We start from the raw sequence: 7,500 nt of genomic DNA, 5'->3' as shown, positions 1-7,500 counted from the left end.
ATATATATATATATATATATATATATATATATATATATATATATATACATACATACATACATACATACATACATACATATATATACATATATATATATATATATATATATATATATATTTATATATAATATATATATATATATATATATATATATATATATATATATATATATATATATATATATAAATATATATATATCCTTCCTAGTAGTTGGACGCCAGAAAACCTCAAATCAATCAATCAATCTATCCTTCCTAGTTTCCACCAAAACAAAATATTCTAAGCATACCCTTCTCCAGACGATTCTCAATTATTTATTCATAGTTTCCTCCACATAGGTTTTGTTCTTTCCACGCTTTTTGAATCTGAGGCTGTTCACGGAAAACCCTGCCCAACAAGCCCTTTCGGCTGTAATCGTAGGACAATCTTTCAAGCAAAGACTAAACCTTTGTAGCATCTCTTTTTAATTAGAAGTATGGTCTTGCCTCTCGTAGCCAAGTATTTTTTAAAAAAAAACATTACTTTTAAAATATCCCAGATGTCTGCATTGTTTAATCTTGATGCCACGGTTCCCCACGTAAAATAAACTGATTTCAGTAAAGAAGTATATAGATATATCTTTGTACACATTGTAAAAGGCGATCTGATGACCATACATTGCTGAGCTTCCCCATAGCCCGAATTTACCATTTCAGGCTTTCGGCAATTTCATATTGTCAAGTGATCAGTTACTTCTAATAGATGCGCCAACATACCTAAGTGCGGCAATTTCATTAAGCTCCTGATTTCATGATATCATTCATTATATCCCAACAAGTCCTGATTGAACAACATTTGATTTTACAATGCAACTTACTACACGTTTCAGACTGTTAACCGATACACAATATTAAATCCCCTTAATAATAAAGATCTGCCGGTTAACTACCACCAAACTATTGTTTAGCGAATAACAACATCCAGCAGTAGGCCAACCGATAAAAATAAGATATGATACATCTCCTTACACTATTGGTTTTACATTCGAGAGACAACTGACAATCGTCAATTCTACAACACTTTCATGGACTCCATTTTATCAAATAGTAAGCGTATATTACATTCTTCTTTGCCACCGTTATCCCTAGATAAAAGGATCGTTTGCCTGATGCAAAGGGTTTTTACGATCACATGCCCTTGCAGTCATCAACCACAGACAGACCGTTCACTGGTGACTGGTGAACGCCAGAGTGGTGTTTGAGTCCTGCTCAAACTCGGTAGTTTGTTTGGTCGCTGCAACCTCACCATCCTTGTGTGCTAAGGATGGGGTGGTTTGGGGGAATCTATAGGTCTATCTGCTGAGTCATCAGCAGCTATTGCCTGGCTCTCCTTGGTCCTAGCTTGGATGGAGAGGAGGCTTGGCACTGATCATGTGTATATATGGTCAGTCTCTAGGACATTGGCCTGCTTGATAGAGCAATGTCACTGTCCCTTGCCTCTGCCATTCATGAGTGGCTTTTCAACCTTTAAACTGCAAATCAGCAGTTTCCATACTTATTGGTGGTGGGCCTAGATTTTTCCTAAATAGCAAGACTGCTAGGTAGCGCACAGGACGTACGGCGGTAGTATTCTTACACTCATAGCACAGGGCATAGTATGCGTATAACGCCTTTCTGAATCTTAAAAGAAAAATAATGCCAATAATGTCAAAGGCGTCCTCAAGATCGACTATGAAAGGCATAAGAAGACGTTGATGGAATCCAACACCTTGCTGTATCATGTCTCCATCTCTCCCACATCCTACGTCTTTATCTTTTAGTTTTCAACCGAGCCTTTTTTTTTAATTCTGTTCAGGATACATAAACCGAATATCTTTCCACGAAATTCATCAAAACTAAAGACAAAACATTAATAAAAAATAGAATAGTGAACTTCATGCTATTGAAACAGAAACCAATTAAAGGAGGAAAATATATATAAATACAGTGGTTGAAAAACAAACAAACAAGCAAACAGTGTACATTAAATACTTACACTGCTATGACTGTATGGGGGTGGCGGTCTTCTTGCAGGAATGATTTCTGGGCATTTACTACCTTCCAAGAGTTGAGCCGTTTCTGTAAAAAGAAAAAAAAAACAATGTTGTATACATCAATTGTGACTTGAGCAGTATTTGCAAATACAAATTCATAACAAAGACTGTGACTTACAAATTAAGTAATTACAATATATATATAAATATATATATATATATATATATATATATATATATATATATATATATATATATATATATATATATATGTAATAAACAGTATATATACTCACAAAAATAAAAGACGCATATATATAAACGGGTGCGTGTTTATTTATTTATATATATATATGTATGTATGTATGTATGTATGTATGTATGTATATATATATATATATATATATATATATATATATATATATATATATATATATATATATATATATATATGTGTGTGTGTGTGTGTGTGTGTGTGTGTACAGTATATATATATATATATATATATATATATATATATATATATATATATATATATATATTATATTTATTTAGTAGTTGATATGATACCTTTGAAGACGCCCTGCATGCTCGTATATAACAGAATATAAGGTGCATGTTTATAGCTTTTTGATGATATAACGCAATGGTGAAAATAATCTAAACAACGAAAGTGTTATTCAGTGATAACAAAGACCAGTCATTAGATAATCTGTTGACTGATTCTCTGGAATCTTAAACAAAAGTGCCAGATTTGTTAGGTCATTTATAACTCAACATTATGGACAATGTACCTAAAAGGCAATTGAAAGGGGGAGTAGGTCAAACCCTAAATTAAGAGGTTTTAATCAGGTAACTAAAATTAAAGACGAATTAATTATTTCAAGTAACTAAAATTAGATATGAATCGATTATTTCTGTTATCCTGTCATTTGAAAGCAAATTATCTTTGTTGAATGTGCATAAAAGGAAGACCTTCAAAGATATTATTATGAATTGTAAGAGAATTGTCATTGGAAAAATAGTAGTTCGATAAAAAATAACGTTGATACACGAATATAATTACGAAAATGAATAATGGAGAAAAGAAAGAGCTAACAGAGGTGGTTTAGATGTGTAGAAAAAATAAGTGGCAAGTGAATATCATGCTACTGATGAGCTTTTGTGTACATAGCCGCTTCAGAGGACTTCTCAAGCTGTATTAAGGCCGATTCACACGACCCGTTTTCTTTCCGACAGGCTCGCCGTCGGTTAAGGCCGATTCACACGACCCGTTTTCTTTCCGACAGGCTCGCCGTCGGTTAAGCGGCGTCTAGGTTTCTTACGTGTATTCAAATGCAACTGTTCACACGACCCGTCAGGCAAACGGCGGCCCTCGGACGTCGCCCTTCCGAGGCGGCTCGGCTTTCTTCCCAAGAAACCCCGACCGGTTTGACGGACGTTAGCCACCCGTCCCAACCAATGGTTGGATGATGTTTTGTGTGAACGAGGACCTGTATTGTACCCGTTCGTTTCGTGGCCTACAACCCCGACTTTTCCACATAGTAGTCATAGAAATTAGTTAGTTTGTTGTTGACACCATGTATTAGAGGTTAATTGAACTTTTTCAAGGGTATGAGGAGATGTTTGACATGGCAAGCAAGATGTATAGAAATAATTTACATAAATAAAAGATATGGAAAATGACTGGAGAGGCATTAAATAAAACAGGCAATTTATCGCAATTTTAATATTCTTGGCATAGTGCATAAAGCATTATGAAGTTGCATAACTTATTTTATCAGCACAGTTATCAACCCAACATCTTAAAGTGTCAAAATTATCGTAATTTACTCGGTCCTCACGTGACAGAGTCTAAGTAAAAAATGAAAACCGCGCGCTGGTAAACGGATATGGAACGCCTCGTGTGAATGTACATCATTTCGACGGCAGTTAGCCACCACCCAGCCTGTCGGAAAGAAAACGGGTCGTGTGAATCGGCCTTTATACGGTTCTGGAACATGGACTATAAAAGCATCAGACAAGAAACATCTGGAAAGAGGATACTGAAAATAAGTTGGAGAGACCACAAGACGAATAAAGAAGTACTAAGAATAGTTTGAGAGAAGGAAGGAAAAATGGATAGGACACATTTCAAGAGGATATGGGTTACCAAAGGACATTATAGAAGGTCAATTTTAAGGACAAAAAAGCCTAGAGGAAGGAAAAGGAAGTTTATGCTAGATGACCTGAAGGGAGGGAGAGCTAAGAGAGGTGGCCATGAATAGAGAATTATGGAGGGCGACTAATCCATGAAAGGACCTGCCTTAGGACAGAACACTACTACTACTGTAGTAGTAGTAGTAGTAGTAGTAGTAGTAGTAGTAGTAAAACACATTCTTCTCTGGTGAATGGTGGTAGTAGTAGTAGTAGTATTTTCCCACTTCGACTTTATGCAGTTATAGAGGACACACTTATTGTTTAAAAATAAAAATTTATTTCTGTGAATTGCAATCCAAAATGAATAACAAGTGCAGAAAATATTTACAAAGCAATATGAAATTGAGGATCGAAATTTGCAAGCTCTTACTTCTTGGTGTAGATTGCCCACCTGCCTGGCATTACTGCTTGCTTGCCAATCTAATTAATGGATGGCGACATGAGTTACACTTTCACTTCAAATGTGGATAGAATACGAGTTAAATCTTATGAAATACCTTGAGTTAAATCTTATGAAATACCTTGAGTTAAATCTTATGAAATACCTTGAGTTAAATCTTATGTAATACCTTATCTTCTGTGTGAACTCATTATCTCGAAGGAACGATGGTTTTGTTCCCAATGACAAGATGAATTTACTAAAGATGAATATAACAAGGAATGTTAGACAATTTTGAGTAAAAGGAGATAACCAACTTGAAAGTGTTTTAACTTTTTTACATTAAATTGTGCTCCCACACACCCACCCACACCCAGATGGTCCTACCAGTTTAAACGTATGCATCAGAAACTTGGAGCCTTACTAAAGCCTTAAAACATAAGCTAGTTACAACTCAAAGGGCTATGGAAAGAATAATGATGGGAATAACACTAGAGATAGAGAAAAGGCAACATGGATACGAGAGAAAATTAAAGAAGAGGATGTTCAAACAACATATAAGAAAAAGAAATGGACATGGGCAGGACATGTAATGAGAATGACAGATAATAGATGGACATTAAGAACTACAGAATGGTCCCCCAGAAATTGCAAAAGACGTAGGAGAAGGAAGAGAAGACGATGGTTTGACGAACTAAGAAAATTTTTGCTAATAAACTGGCATAGAAAGACCACACAAAGACGCGAGAGGAATGACATGTTTGAGGGTTTTGTTCTGCAGTGGAGTAGTAACGCCTGTTAATGATGATGATGATGATGAAGACGACATTATATATATATATATATATATATATATATAATATATATATATAAATATATATATGTATATATATACACACACACAAAAAGAATTTCTAAAATAGAAAAGCATAATTTTTCAGAAACAATTTTAATGGCGTGCCCGAGCTCACCTTGTACGGCAATGTCGGTTTACAGAAAAAGGAAAAAAAAAATAGTAATTCTACTTCCACTGCTACAACCTTCCATAACTGTCATAATTATATAATCCCATTGATAAATTTATTATACTGCAAAAGTTGTTACGTGTCTACAAATATAGACATATTAACAGCCAAATTACCATGTACAAGCACATATTTGCGACAACTTGGAAAACCGATACGTATGAACATAAAAACATCCTCAGATATTTCAGAAATATTACCGAGACATTCCTTATTCTTCAAAGCAAAAAAGAAAAAAGAAGATTATTGCTGTTGATAAACATTTCTATAGCTCAGCTTGATATGTAGGATTCTTAACCCCCGGATTAGAGCTTCTTGGTTCTGTGATCAGTGAATATCTGGGAAAATACACAGGCAAAATGAGAGGAAACGCTCCCATGACAGACTTCATGCAAATGCTTTAAGGCAAGTTTATGAACCTTCCCTTCACCCCCCCCCCCCCTCCCTTCAACCCTTCCCCTCGAAATTATAGCGAGGGGGAATTACCGAACGTAAAGGCAGCTTAACCAGCACTAAACTTACAATAGTTCACTCATTAGAGCTAAATCGTCCCGGGAACAAGGAGGGGAGACGGCCCATGATGATGAGGCTCATTCCCTCGTTTTTTCGCCAAGCAAATGAGAAGTCGAAAGCAAAATGTCTTCCACCCTGACCCTCTCGTCGATTGGTATTAACAACATTGACTTAAAGAGTAAAGCCAAAAAACACCGGGGGTATTTAGGAGGATGAGGGCAGAGGGGGGAGGGGAGTCTCCATCTATGATAAAAAAAAAAAAAAGACAGTGGTGGAATCGTCATGTTGCTATTTTGGGACGGATAAAAGATTTCGGACCCCTGGTCTTCTTGGCATTATTCGGTTGATGTTTGCCCATCGACATGACATTATTCCAGACAAAAAGTTTTTATGTTGCCAAACGGATTCGGAGGGAAAAAAAAGTTGCAGAGAGAGAGAGAGAGAGAGAGAGAGAGAGAGAGAGAGAGAATATGCATGAGTATGTGTGTGAGGGAGGAAGTTAAAGCCAACATTACATGAAATAGATATAAACAATAAGAGAGAGAGAGAGAGAGAGAGAGAGAGAGAGAGAGAGCGAGTGTGTGTGTGTGTGTGTGTATGCATGTGTGAGGAAGGAGGTTAAAGCCAATAATACATAAAATAGATGAAAACAATAATTGAGAGAGAGAGAGAGAGAGAGAGAGAGAGAGAGAGAGAGAGATTCGTGTGTAATGCTAATACATAAAATAGATAAAAACAATAAGAGAGAGAGAGAGAGAGAGAGAGAGAGAGAGAGAGAGTGTATGCATGTGTGAGGAAGGAAGTTAAAGCCAATAATACATAAATTAGATGAAAACAATAATTGAGAGAGAGAGAGAGAGAGAGAGAGAGAGAGAGAGAGAGAGAATCGTGTGTGTGTGAGGAAGATAAAGCTAATACATAAAATAGATAAAAACAATAAGAGAGAGAGAGAGAGAGAGAGAGAGAGAGAGAGAGAGTGAGTGTGTGTGTATGTATGTGTGAGGAACGAAGTTAAAGCCAATAATACATAAAATAGATGAAAACAATATTTGAGAGAGAGAGAGAGAGAGAGAGAGAGAGAGAGAGAGAGAGAGATTATGCACGTATCTGTTTACCACACGACCTTCTTGTTTATTCTAGCCCTTCTACGAGAAGAGATAAGCTAATTACTCTCTTATTAAAACATGAAAAATTTAGACACAAACAAAGTTAGGACTGAGAAAAAAATTGGACCCAGGATTCCTGGATGTAATCATTAAATCAACATTCGTTAAGAAGTCGGTAACATTATTAACATTCACACATTTCATCTATAACATTCAAACACGGCAAGAAAATATAATACATATATAAATAGAGATAAGAGGCAAAT

The 7,500-nt window shown here is 35.7% G+C and overlaps 1 pseudogene; it reads right to left on the bottom strand.

Moving 5' to 3' along the window:
* The window catches only part of LOC137638753 (nephrin-like), a 748,229-nt pseudogene that overhangs the window by 6,681 nt on the left and 734,048 nt on the right, over positions 1-7,500 (bottom strand).

Source organism: Palaemon carinicauda, chromosome 3 (genome assembly GCF_036898095.1).
Source record: "Palaemon carinicauda isolate YSFRI2023 chromosome 3, ASM3689809v2, whole genome shotgun sequence".
NCBI lineage: Eukaryota > Metazoa > Arthropoda > Malacostraca > Decapoda > Palaemonidae > Palaemon > Palaemon carinicauda.
This window is presented reverse-complemented; position numbering and strand designations above follow the sequence as displayed.